The sequence below is a fragment of the Oryctolagus cuniculus genome, chromosome 21 (assembly GCF_964237555.1).
Source record: "Oryctolagus cuniculus chromosome 21, mOryCun1.1, whole genome shotgun sequence".
Taxonomy (NCBI): domain Eukaryota; kingdom Metazoa; phylum Chordata; class Mammalia; order Lagomorpha; family Leporidae; genus Oryctolagus; species Oryctolagus cuniculus.
This window is the reverse complement of record NC_091452.1, coordinates 25560995-25574797: the sequence shown is the minus strand read 5'-3', so window position 1 is coordinate 25574797 and position 13803 is coordinate 25560995. Positions and strand designations below refer to the sequence as shown.

Sequence of the window (13803 nt, the reverse complement as noted above, 5' to 3'; positions counted from 1 at the left end):
AGAGCTGGGCCAGCATCAGCCCATCCCATCCTGGGCTCACTGCTTTAGTCTCTCTCAAGTCCACGATCTCAGGGACAGAGATCAGAGAACGGGTCCCTCTCCTGTCACGTGATGCTTTGAAAGGAAAGGAGAAGAGGAGAGGTGTCTCATACAGGCACTGGCTCTGCAGACTTTGTCTGTGCATGACGCTGGGCTGCAGTGAGGAGATGCCAGGATGGGCCGAGAACACATTTTCCTGGAAATCAGGTGCCCAGTGGAAACAGCTTCTTCTCCTGCTGCTGGGGTATGGTAAGAACCCATCTGAGTGAGCTGAGACTGAGGTCACGGGGTTTGCCCGAGGGTGGTGAGTGGGAGGCAGGCCTGGGCTGGGAGGTTCTTGTTCCATGTCCCTGCATGTCTGTGCCACTGTGAGTCACTGATAGCTGCTGCCACTGCCATCGCCTGTAGCACAGTAGTAGTCAGCCTCGTCCCCGGCCTGGGCCCCGCTGATGGTCAGGGTGGCCGTGTTCCCTGAGTTGGAGCCGGAGAAGCGGTCAGGGATCCCTGAGGGCCGGTTACTATCCGTGTAGATGAGCAGCACAGGGGCTTGGCCAGCTTCTGCTGGTACCAGGAAGCATATCTATTTCCCAAATTTTCTCCATCGCATGTGATCTTGACTGTTTGTCCCAAGGACACTGACATGGAGGCAGGCTGTGTGAGCTCATAGGAGGCCACTGAGACTGCAAGGAGAGAAAAGTGGAGTTGACATGAAGGCACAGGACCCTCCAGGGATCCCCCGTAGCCCCGGACAACCCCTCCCATCCCCCTCAGAACCATGGCTCAGAGAGAACCTAGCAGAGGTACAAACACCAGAGGAGCACTCTCGGGCTCGCTAAAGCCAGTGGTCCTAGAGAGGGCTTTGGTCTGTGTCCGCTGCCCTGCTCCTGACAGCTGCCCCCTGCCATTCTCCACCCCTCCCCACAGCAGGCCCCTGCTGAGCTCAGAGTGAGGCCAGGCTGGTCCTGGAGTCCTGAGCGGGGCTGGGTGGAGGCCTTGGGGCAGCACCTGTGCAGTGAGCGAGGAAGACGAGGAGGATGAGGAGGACAGGGGTCCAGGCCATGGCAGAGGCGCCTTGTGCTAGTTTCCGAGACAAGCGCTGGGAAGGGCTCCTCCCAGGCCTCTCTTATGCCCTGGCTGCTGAGAAGTGGCCCAGATGCAAATTAGCTGGGCTCACTCTGCCTCTGAGGAGCCTGTGGTTTCCAGAGCAGGGCTCAGCTAGGTGCAGACAGGGGAGGGCCCTGCAGGCCCCGCCCCAGCCACTGTGCTCCTTGCCCTGCTGCTGCCTGGTCTGGGCCAACATCGCCACCCAGACTGGGTCCTGGCCTTACTCCCAGGCTGCCTGGCCAAGCACCGCAGGGATCTGTCTGCCTCTCCTGACCCCAGTCTGCAGGGCACAGGTGGAGCTGAGACCAACTCGAGGTCTGCACAGGGCACGCTCCTGACCTTTCAGAGCCCGAGTCATACCCTTCCATGTCAGATCTGGCGCTCAACAAATACCTGAGAGTTGCAGTGTTTTAGTTCACCCGGGATGAGTAAGAGGCAGGGAGAGTAAAAGGCTCTGTATGCTAGGATGTCCCTGAAAACAGACACATTGTATACGAGTGAGATCTGAGAGATGAGGAACCAGCATTTTAGAAAAGTGTCAGGGATGCTGATACAGAAAACAACAGCTTGTCCTGAGGTCTTGGTCCTGGTCCCTGAGCCTCCCTGCGTTAGGATCCCCCAGATGGCTTCTCCCTTCCCAGCCTGGGTCTCTGCTGCCCCCTGGTGGCGCCACGCTGGCTGCTGGAGGCTCAGGGGCATCCATGGCACCTGCTGCTCAGGTGAACACTGCGTTGTGATCCTGATGCACGTTCTGTGGCCTGTGGAGAGGCCCTGCTGGCTCTGTGTGGCCCTCGCCTGCCTCAGGACCAGAGGCTGGGTGGCTGAGTGAGGGGCTGTCAGGGGAGGGAGAAGTGTGGGTAGGGAGAGATCAGGGCCGAGACCCCAGGGGGCCTTAGTGGTAGGTATGGAGAAGCTGGGTCTGCACCTGCATGCCAGCTGCACCCCACATTGCACCCCATGGCATGTGCTCAGGGACGCTTCAGAGCTCTGCTCCAGCTGGGGTGGGAACCTCACTTCCTCTGCTTCTGACCTCAGCCCTCACCTCCTTCCTGTGCTCTTATAGCCCAATTTCTCATGTTTTGCTGCCCTGGCCTGGTCACGCTGTGTGTGACATGAGGACAGGGCGTGTGGGGATGTGCAGGAAGTGTGGTTCCATTGGACATGCCGACGCCCATGTGGGAGTGTGTGGGAGGGGTCATCCACTTGGGAAGCCCAGGTGAGATCAGTGGTGGGTTCTTGCATCTCTCATGTCTCATTCAGCTCCAGGCCACCTGCTCTGTGCTCACATCTCACACACAGGTACTCCCCTGTGTGCTGCAGCCTCGTTGAATTCTCTCTGCCTGCCCCCTCTCCAGTGTGTGACCTTGCCCATCCCTCTTGCCAAATCTGTCCTCATCTCCTCTCAGATTTGAATGCAGTTTCTATGTCAGTGTCATGGCCTCTGTGCCCTGGATACTCAGAGCCCCGGGAGCCCCAGCCTTCAGCAGTGTCCATGAGAATCCTCAGGGCTGGGTGTAGTGAGCAGAGTCCTTGTGGAAGCTCCCTGTGGCCTATCTGCTCCCAGCCCCTCTCCATCCTGACGCTCTCACAGGACTGCACATACCAGTGCTGTGTGTGCCTCCTGGGGACACTGGCTGAGCCCAGGAGAGGCCCACGGGCCGTGTCCTGTCTTCTGTGAACCTGGGTTCTGCATTAGTGATGCCAGATGGGCAGCCTGCATTACATCCTGGACAACACCACACGCTCATGGGGTTCCCTCTGCTCACCCTCTGCAAGGGGCTTATTGAGGCTTTCTTTCATTACAACAGTCTTCACAGAGGTGATTGACCTGCAGTCTCTCTGGGGTGTTGCTGTTTGTTGTTACTAGGAAGTTCCTGGACCCTCAGAATGTGCCACGTTTTCCCTGTACTGCATGATGGGGAGAGTTTAGGAAGATTGGTCTGAGTTGTAGTGCCAGCCAGAGCTGAGCTGATCCAAAGCCAGGAGTCAGGAGCTTCCTCTGGTTCTCCTATGCGGGTGCAGGTGCCCAAGCATTGGGCCATCTTCTACTGCTTTCCCAGGCCATAGCAGAGAGCTGGATCGAAGTGGAGCAGCAGGGACTCCAACCGGCTCCCATATGGGATGCTGGCACTGCAGGTGGCGGCTTTATCGCTAAGCCACCGCACAGGCCCCGAGTGTATTCTGAACACTTGCTGTGTCTTCAAGGTCGTGCCTCTCTGTTTTCAGACTCCAATCTATCAATTGTTCAGACTATTTTATTTCATGCTTCCCAAGCTTCCTTACTAGAAATTCAATTTGTTCAGTGCTATCTCTTCCCTTTCTCCATGTAACATATGAATCAGCTCTATGTCCAGGATCACTGGGCTGCCCGGTGAGCACTGGATTTCTCTACGAGTCTAGAGTGCTGGTGTCTGCATTCTGGGGCCACAGTGCAGGATCACCTGTTCTGTTTGCAGTAGCTCAGAGTTTCCCGCTGCTTTGCAGCAATTCTGAATGAATTTCTGCAGCTTGAATTTGTCCTCCTGGGGCTGTGACATTCTTCAGCCTGTCCCCATGTTCCTCTCAGTCATTGTTGGTCCAGCAATGCTGCTTGGATGTAGTTTCGTCCTCCCGACTGTTGCCCTTGGCTGCAGGGGACATGCACAGACTTGAGTCTGTGGCTCCTATCCTGGGTCTGAGCCCTGTTGAGCAGCTCCTCCGACTGGGCACCCTGATGCCTTCCATGAGGCTCTCATCGCTCTGAGGTAGGAAAGGTGCAGTGTGCCCTGTGTGTGTGTGTGTGTGTGTGTGTGAGTGTGTGCTCGCTAGTGTGTGTGGTGTGAACAGAGGCCCTGGGCTGGGGGCAGACCCCACACACGAGGAGACCCAGGCCCACAACCAGCAGTGGGTGTTTCTATCTCCCTGTGTGTCCTTCCACTCAGGGCCTCTTTCCCTACCTCCCACCCAGACCACAGTGGGACAGCCTGGTGCTGCCAGCCCTGACCCCAGCACTGACCCAGCCTCTCCATAGCCAGCCTGGTGGTCTCAAATCTGGGTGAGCTGGGCCTGACCTGCTCTTGGCTTTGTCCCCAGTCCTCCTGGGACTGCTGGGTGTGCGTGCCCAGAGAGAGATTTGGTTTGTGTCTCACTTCCCCGTCTGCCTGTGTCACTGTGAGCTTGATGACTGCCATAATCCCACACCTGGCAGTAGTAGTCAGCCTCATCCCCCGCCTAGGCCCCGCTGATGGTCAGGGTGGCCAAGTTCCCCAAGTTGGAGCCAGAGAAGCGGTCAGGGACCTCTGAGGGCTGGTTTCTATTACTATAGATGAGCAACCAGGGTCCAGGCCAGGCTTCCGCTGGTACCAGCTCACAGCATAACTTCCAATGCTGTTTCCCCCACAGGTGATCCTGGCCGTCTGTCCCAGGGACATTGACACTGATGGCAGCTGTGTCAGCTCATAGGAGGCCATGCAGCCTGCAAGAGAGGGAAGAGAGTGGCTAAGCAAGGACCCATTCCCAGGAGACCCGCCTCTGAGGCTGTCTTGGGCTGAATTCAGGAGTCAGGGCAGGTCCAGGTTAGAGGCTGTGAGGTTGAGCCTGGGGTCAGGGCCAGGGTGGCCGCACCTGTGCAGAGAATGAGGAGGGGGAGCAGGAGAGGGGTCCAGGCCATGGTGGAGTCACCCAGTGCTGGCTCAAGAGCTCACAGCACAGCTGGCTGCCCCAGGGCTCTCTTATTCCCTCTCAGGCCTGTGGGGCAGAGGGTGGTTGGATTTATGCAAATTCTCTCCTCCCTTGAGCTGCGCACTGAGCAGGGCTCAGTCTTGGCATCTGTGGGGGGAGAACAGGGTCTGGTGAAGTGGGGAGCCACAGCTCTGAGTCCCTCAACTGCAGTAGCTATCCAGGTCTAACAACAGGACCTCTACCGCAAACTTCATGCCCTGGGTCAGTCTGGGCACTGCTCAGCAGGGCTGTGAACTTCCAGCAGCCTGGCCACGGGCTGGGTGGGGACACAGTGAGAAGTCAGTGACAGCACCTGGTCAGCAGCAGGTGCAATGTGTACTCAGTTCCTTCTTCCTCCTCCATCTCCTCCATGGGCCCCAGTGCACCTTCGTCCCTAGCCTGGTTGCCATTTCCTGTCTGTGAAGGTATAAAAATTATATCTTGTGTGAAACTTTATTAAAGGGCACATGAATTTTTTTTGTTTGTAGTGATATATTTTGTTCAAAGAATTATTTTTGGGGCCAGCTCTGTTTTGCAGCAGATAAAGTCCCGACCTGCAGCGCTGGAATCCTATATGGGCTCCAGTTCGATTCCGCCTGCTCCACTTCTGAGCCAATCCGTACTAAAGCGCCTGGTAAAGCAGCAGAGGGTGGCCCATGTGCTTGGTCCATTGCATCCATGTGGGGACCCAGAAGAATCTCCCGGCTTGAGATTGGCTCAGCTCCAGCCGTTGCAGCCATTTGGGAAGTGTACGAGTGGATAGAAGACCTCTCCTCTGTTTAACTCTCTCTGTAACTCTTTCAAAGAGATAAAAATAAATCTTAAAAAAATTATTTTCATTCTATTTGAAAGGCAGAGAGGAACACAGAGATAGATCTTCTATCCACTGGTTCACTCCAGAAATGCCCACAACTAGTCCTGGGCTGGTGTTTGCCAGGGGCCAGGTCTCCTATGTGAAGGACAGGGACCTAAACACTTGAGCCATCACCTGGATGCCTCAAAGGGTGCACCTTGGCAGGAGACTGTAGGGACATGGCCTTGAGAGTGGGCAGGTGGCCGAGACACAGATCTGGGGGAAGCAGCCACCCCTGGGAGCTCTCTCCTCCCACCCTGTGCTCCCTCCTCGTGCCCCTCAGCCACAGAGAGATCTGCCTATGAATCTCAGCTCTGCAGGAGCAGCTCACACTGAGCCCTGCGACCAGGCTTCTCCCATGCGTTTTCCTGTGAGGCTCTCGCTGTGCCCGGGCCCCTGCCAGTGTCCTTGCTGGCCCTGTGTGAGCCTGACCTCAGAACAGGGCCCTTGCATGCCCTGGGGATGGGATGCAGTGTCAGGAATGGACTCCTAACTCTCACCTTGGACACCTGCTGCTCCCTGGGGCTGGCTGCCTCCTCAGGCTCTCCTGGGCAGCCCCAGGCTGCCCCAAGGCTGCTGCTTCTGCCTGCAGCTCTGCTGCCCCCTGCTGGAGGAACAGCTCATAGCAGGAGCTGCCTGCACCAGCTCCCTCCAAGCTCCTGTGTGCTGAAAGGTTTGGACAGGGAGTCCAGCCTGGCTCTGTGCCAGCTGAGGCCCCACTCTCCCAGCCCTTCTGTGCCTTCATAAACTTGATCATTTTTAAAAGATTTATTTATTTGAAAGGTAAAGTGTCGCTCCCCCTCTTCGTGGAGGAACGACACCAAACCCTGCCTAGGCTTCATATCCGAGTCACGGCACCATTATGTCGCTCCCCCTCTTCATGGAGGAACGACACATGACCCTGTGCTGTTCTTTCGTCTGTTCGGCCCTCCCCGGGTTTGCTGCTGGTTCTTCCCGGGTTGGCTACTATCCTTCCCGGGTTTGCTGCTGGTCCTTCCCGGGTTGGCTAACGACCCTTCCACCTCCGTGGAAGGGCGGTTCCCCCTGCCACATTCCCCACTTCCGCAGGGGAGCGGCACACCGCCGGCCGGCTCTCTCGGGGGCTGCACAGGTGTTCCCCTTAGATGTTCCCCTTAGATGTTCCTCGTGCATGCCGTCTCTCTCCTCCTTTATAGTCCTCCTCTGCCAATCCCAACTCGGCTGCCCACACGCCGAGTACGCTGCTCTCCTCCAATCAGGAGCAAGTCCTACAGTTTATTGGCTGAACTGGAGGCAGCTGTGTAGAAGCTGTTTTCTTCTCTCCCAGCGCCATATTGTGGGAGAGCAGATGCATAGAATAAGTCTTAATTCCAGTAACTTAGTCTAGTCCGGATTGCTCCCCACAGTAAAGTGATATAGAAAGAGAGACGGAGAATAAGTGAGATTCATTCTTTTGGTTCTTTCATCAAATGCCTGCAATAGCAGGACAAGGCCAGGCTGAAGCCAGAATGCAGGCCTGCCTCCCACCACCACCCCCTGCCCCGCATCTGTCACAAGGACATGGTGGCATTAGTAGGTTGTCGCCAACCATGAGATTCTTCTAGTGCTGGAAAGCCATCTGCTACGCATGCCCTCCCTCCTGTTCCTCTTCCTTGAGGCATCTGCATAGACACTGTGCTTCCTGCTCCTGTTCTGAGACAACATGGCCTTTTAACACCATCCTCCCTTACTTCTTAGCTGTAAATGGTAGTTGTGGTCCCTTTATTCTGTGCTCTGGCTTTGGGCATGTGTGTGACGTGCATGGGATGTGACACTAGGGTCCCTGCCTGGGTAACCCCCTGGGATTGGTTCACTTATGTGCACTCTGGACTCCTCCATGTCCCCAGTGCCCTGGGGCTGGAACAGGGGATGTGAGTCTTCGGCACCACCTCATCAGGTGGGGGATCTGCCAGACTCATGCCTCTTCCTCCTCCTCCCACCTCATTACATTGTCATTATCACAGAGCTGAAGGGGCCCAGCTTCTACTGCTTTCCCAGGCCATAGCAGAGAACTGGACGGGAAGTGGAGCAGCCGGGACTCAAATTGGCACCCGTATAGGATGCTGGCACTGCAGGAGGTGACTTCACCTGCTACGCATCAGCGCCGACCCTTTAAATCCTATTTTATGTTTTTCTCTTTGTTCTCAGAATCAGTAAAGTTGACTTGAATTCATTTGATCCTTTCTCAACGACCTGAACAATTTCCAGCATGGACAGGAGCAGAGTTGGCCTCAGCTCTTTGTCCCCAGCACTGAGGCTCAGCCTTTCTGGAGCTCAGCAGCATCCACAGGGCACTTTCTGCTCAGACTGTAGGGACAGGCACTGTGCTCTGTGTGTGTGCACATGGGTGTCTGTGTGTTACATGTGTGTATATGTGCACATGTGTGTATGCCTGTATGTTTACTTGTGTTTGTATGGGTATATGTATCTGTGCATGTACGAATGTACCTGAGTGTATGTGCACATGTTTCTGTTTCTGTGTGCGTATGTGTGTGTGCATGTTTCTGTGTGTGTATATGTGTTTATGTGTATCTGTGCATGTGTTTCTGTGTGAATATGGATGGGTACAGGTGAGTAAATGTTTATCTATGTGTGTATGCAGAGGGTTGTACATGAATTTGTGTATGTATATGTGACAAATGTGTGTATCTGTGTATGGTTGCGTGTGCATGTGGGTACATACAAGTGTACACGTGTAGATGTGCATCTATAAGTGTGTTTGTTTAATTGTATGTGTGCCCACGTATGTGGGTATGTGTATGTGTAATTGTATGTGTGTACACATATGTGAGTATGCGTGTGTGTTCGTGTAATGTATGTGTGTACATGTATGTGTGTGTTCATGTTTGTTTAATTTTATGTGCGTACATGTATGTGGGTGTGTGTATGTAATTGTGTACACGTGTGTGTTCATGTGTGTAATTGTGTGTGAACACATATGTAGGCATGTGCATGTGTTCGTGTGTGTGATTGTTGATGTGTATGTGTGTGTTTGTGTAATTGTATGAGTGTACACATATGTGGGTATGTGTATGTGTGTGTGCAATTGTGTGTACACATGTGAAGGTACGTGTATGTGTGTTTGTGTAATTGTATGTGTGTACACGTGTGTCTGTATGTGTGTGTGTGTGTGTGTGTGAGCCTTCCCAGTGTGTTATGACACGACTTTGGTTGGTTCGTTTCTCAACTTCAGGCCTCTTTTCCCACAAGGAAGCCCATGAATCTCAGGGAGATTGCAGACTGCAGGTCTGTCTCGGTGACTTCTCTCCCCTCTGTGCAGACTCTGTAACACTGGGCTTCCCAGGAAGAAGAGTCCCAGAGGAAACACTGCATGCTGCAGGCGATGGGGAAGTTTCCACCGTAAGGCAGTGTAGCAGGACACCGGGTGCCTGCTGTGGCTACACTAGAGGCTCCCCCGGGACACCCCTCCAGGTCACCGGGCCTGGAGACAGGGACTTGGCGCCTTGGTCTCAGGCAGGTCCTGGACCTGGGCTTCCCTCTGAGTGGGGCCTGGCCTTGCTGGGGCAGGGGAGCTCTGCAGCCCAGGTCAATCTATGTGGGAGCAGCACTGTGGCTCCCAGGGACTCCCAGCAGAGGGGTGGGAGGGGCAGCCTGATGAGCCTATGTACATCGTCCCCTGCACGGAGCTTCTGTGTTCAGGACCCATGGGCATTGGGAGCTGGGGCCACACTGGGGCAGCTCAGGGCATCCTCCAGGATCTGGAGGCCAGACTGGACGCCCTGGATTGGCAGCAGACCCCACACACAGTGACTCTGGCCCCACACCCAGCAATGGGTGACTCCTCTGTGTGTTCTTCCACTCAGGGCCTCTTTCCCCACTCCCCACCTGACCACAGCACCACAGCCTGGTGCTCTAACCCTGACCCAGCCCTGACCCAGCTTCTGCAAAGCCAGCCTTGGGACTGGGTAGACAGGGCAGCATGGGGGTCTCAGACCTGTGTGAGTTGGGCCTGACCTGCTCTTGACTTTGTCCCCAGTCCTGCTGAGGCTGCAGGGAGAGTGTGCCCCAGATGGGGACAGGGTTTATGTCTTACTTCCCTGTCTGCCGGTGTCACTGTGCTCTTCATTGTTATCATCCCACACCTGACACTAATAGTCAGCCTCGTCCCCGGCCTGGGCCCCGCTGATGGTCAGGGTGGCCGTGTTCCCCGAGTTGGAGCCAGAGAAGTGGTCAGGGATCCCTGAGGGCCGGTTGCTATCCCTGTAGATGAGCAGCACAGGGGCCAGTCCTGGCTTCTGCTGGTACCAGCTCACAGCATAACTTCCAATGCTATCTCCCCCACAGGTGATCCTGGCCGTCTGTCCCAGGGACACTGACACTGATGGCAGCTGTGTCAGCTCATAGGAGGCCATGGAACCTGCAAGAGAGGGAAGAGAGGGGCTGATCAGAGGATGGACCCATTCCAGAGTGTTGTCTCTGAATCTGTCTTGGGCTGTGCTTCTGGATCAGGGCAGGGACAAGGTTAGGGGCTGTGTGGTTGAGCCTGGCAGCAGGGCCAGGGTGGCCGCACCTGTGCAGAGAGTGAGGAGGGGGAGCAGGAGAGGGGTCCAGGCCATGGTGGAGTCGCCCAGCGCTGCCTCCAGAGCTCACAGCACAGCTGGCTGCCCCAGGCCTCTCTTATTCCCTCTCAGGCCAGTGGGGCAAGGATGGTAGTGTTTATGCAAATTCCCTCCCCCGGGACTCTGCACAGAGCAGAGCTCAGTGTCTGCTCCTGTGCAGGCAAAACAGGGCATAAGGAGAAAGGAGGGGCCTGGAGCTTCCTCTGATCTGCCTCTCTGCTCAGGATATTCTCCTTGACCTCGGAGGCCCCTGACCACAGCTAGGTGCACTTCTGACCATGGACCACAGCCTCCCACCACCCCCAGCCTTACTGTGTCATGGGCCCACCTCAGCAGGCTGTGTCTCTTTCATCAGCCTGGCCATGGTCTGGGCTGGGTGCTTCTGAGAGGTCACGGTCAGCCCCTTACTCAGCAGCAGGTGCACCCTGGTCCCCAGTGCACTTCTGTCCCACTGCACTTTCCATTGCCTTTCTCTAGGATTTAGATTTATTTCACATAAGATAATATGCTTCTTAAACATCCACATGCTTTTTTAATAAATATTCTATGTATTTAATATTTGAAAGATTTTATTTTATTTATTAATTATTTTCATTTATTTGAAAGACAGAGTTACAGAGAGAGGAGGGAAAGAGAGAGAGAGGTCTTACACCTACTGGTTTACTCACCAGATGGCCCCAATGGCCGGAGCTGTGCAGAACCAAAGGTAGGAGCTAGGAGCTTCTTCCGGGTCTCCTACGTGGGTGCAAGGGCCCAGGGACTTGGGCCATCTTCTACTGCTATCCCAGGCCATAGCAGAGAGCTGGTTCAGAAGAGAAGCAGCCAGGACTATAACCAGCACCCATATCAGATGCCAGTGCTTCAGGCCTTTGATTTACCCTGCTGTGACACAGCACCAGCCTAATTTTTAAAAGATTTTAATCATTTTCATTTTATTTGAGAGGGAGACAGACAAGATAATCTTCCATCCACCAGTTCAATCCAAAAATGCACACAAAAGCCAGTGCTGGGCCAGTCTGTAGCCACGTGCTGGGTCCCCAGCTTGAGTGGCAGGGACTCAACTCCTTGAGCCAGCACCTGTGGGCTCCCCGGGTGCACCTCAGCAGGAAGCTGGAATGAGGAGTGGAATCTGCACCACAACCAGGCAGTCAGACGTGGGATTCTTGTGTCCCGAGTGGCATCCTAACCACAGCGCCAAATGCCTGCCCCAACTGCTTGTCCTTGTGGACTCATCACAGCCTCTGTCTCACTTCCCATGAGGGGTTTGCTCCCTTCACCCTCATCCCATAACAGACGTGTGTGTTGTGTGATTTTGGTTTTTCTCAGGAATCTTTAAGATTAATAATTTTTAATAGTGAGAAATCCAGTCCTGGCTGGGAGACCCATTGCAGGCTCCAAGGCCGTGGTGAGATCTCAGGGTCATGGTCGCTGCCCAGTGCTGTGCTCTGTGTGGGGCAGCTGCTTTGCAGTGCAGGCTGAGGCTGTGGGGTCCTCACCTGGTGCTGTGTGTGTCCTGGGCTTCCCAGAGCCCGTATTTTCACTTGTGTGTGTGTAGACCCTCATACCTCTCCAGGATCAATTTCTGCTTGTATCTGCCCCTGGTGTGTCCCAGGGCTTGCTCTCTGCTGCCCCCCCACAGGGCTCTGCAGGCTGCTGCAGCAGGGGGCCTGGGCTGGGCGGGGCTGCTCTCTGCCTGGCTGTTGTTCTCAGAGCTGCTGCCTCCAAGAACTCTGTGTTTATGGCTTTCACTGCATTTGTATCACCTGTTTTCATTATAAAATTCTTGTTCCTATCGATTCTCAGCCTTTTGGCTAAGAAAAAGTATAGTATCTGTTCTTATCAGTTTAAATTCTTAATCTATCCACTTTCCCACCTCTCCCATCAAGCGATTCTGAAAGCACCACTTAAATTGCATGAAGTGGCCCTGTAGCTCGCTGTTTTCTATTCCTGCTTTGTAGATACTGTGAGTTTCATTCTGCTTGCTGGTCCCGCTGTGTCTTCAAAGTCGTGCCTCTTTAACTTCCGACTCTGATCCATCAGTTTGCATAGACTGTACCTTGTCCCAGGCTCTCCAGGGTCCTTGCTAGAAATTCTGTCTAGTTCAGTGTTGTCTCTTCCCCGTTTCCGTGTATCGGAGGAATCAACTCTCCCCCAGCATCACCGGGGCTGCAGGTGCAAGCACTGATTTCCTGTCCAGGTCTAGTATGATGCAGTCTGCACATTTTGGGGCCACATGGTGTGGATCATCTTTTCTGCTTTGCTGTGGCTAGAGTTTGCTGCTGTTTTGCAGTGGTTTTGATGAGTATCTGCAGTTTGGACTTGCCCTCTTTGGGCCCATGGTGTTTTTCTATTTGTCCCCGTTTTTCTTTCAGTCATTGTTGGTTCAGTAAAGTTGCTTGGACAGGTTGGTCCCCCTGGGCTCTTGCCCTTGACTGCAGGGTACGCAAAGAGATTTGAGTCTGCGTCTGAGCTTCCCCAGTACTGAGCAGACTCCTCTGACTGGTGACCCTGATGCCTTCTGTGAGACTGTCACCACTCCGAGTGTAGGAACAGGGGCAGTTAGCCCTGTTTATGTGTGTGGTTGCGTGTGTATGTGTGCTTGCATATGTGTGTGAGTTTACGTGTGTGTCTTTGCTAGCCTGAGTTTGCATGTGTGTGTTTGTTTCCATGTGTGTTCCTGATTCTTTGCATGTGTGTTTGCATATGTGTTGATTACATCACATGTGTTCCCATTTATGTTTAAGTGTTTGCATATGTCTGCATGTGTGTGTTTCCATATGTCTCTGTGTCTGTGTTTGCATTTGCGTGTTTGCGTGTGTGTCTGTTTGCATATGTGTATTTGCTTTTGTGTGTTCCTGTGTGTGTATATCTAGGTATGTGTATTTGCCTATGTGTGTGTATTTCTGCATATATATGTTTCATTGTGTGGGTGTCCGCCTGTTTGTTCTGTTCTGTGTCTGTTTGTATGTGCACACATATACATTTCTGTTTGTGTGTTTCCACGTGTTAATGTTGCTGGTGTGTTTGCGCATGTGTGTGAGTGTTGGCATGTCTGTTTACCTGTATGTGATTGTTTGCTTGTGTGGGTCCCCAGCACAGTTGCTCCCAGATATCTTCGGGGTTGTTTCTCAGCCTCACGGTTTATTTCCCACCTTCCCTGCTCATCAGTCAGTGAGAAGGGCACAGGTCCAGAGGCGTGTCTCTGCCTAACCACTCCCTCCCCCATTTCCCTTCCCGTCCTTCTACATAGCTTGCACTTTGAATGTCCCAGGAATAAAACTCTAAGGGAGGACTGCATGCAGATGGCCATTGGGATGTATTCTCTGGGGGGAAGTGTGGGAGGACACTGGGCCCCTGCACGTGCTGGACTGGAGGCTGCAGCTGGGAGGTCCTTCCTCGTCACCCGCCCCTAAGACAGGGAATTGGCTCTATGGTCTCAGGCAGGTCCTGCACCTGAGCCAACTCTGAGTGGAGCTTGGCCTTGCTGGGGGGTGCTCGGCAGCCCAGGTC

The 13803-nt window shown here is 54.2% G+C and overlaps 1 protein-coding gene and 1 pseudogene across 14 annotated transcripts in view; one reads left to right on the top strand and one right to left on the bottom strand.

Annotated features, from left to right (window-relative positions):
* LOC108178662 (immunoglobulin lambda-1 light chain) overlaps nucleotides 1-13803 on the bottom strand; it is a 353981-nt gene that overhangs the window by 60156 nt on the left and 280022 nt on the right. The window lies entirely within an intron of this gene.
* Nucleotides 12085-12171, top strand: LOC127484779 (U2 spliceosomal RNA; annotated as a pseudogene).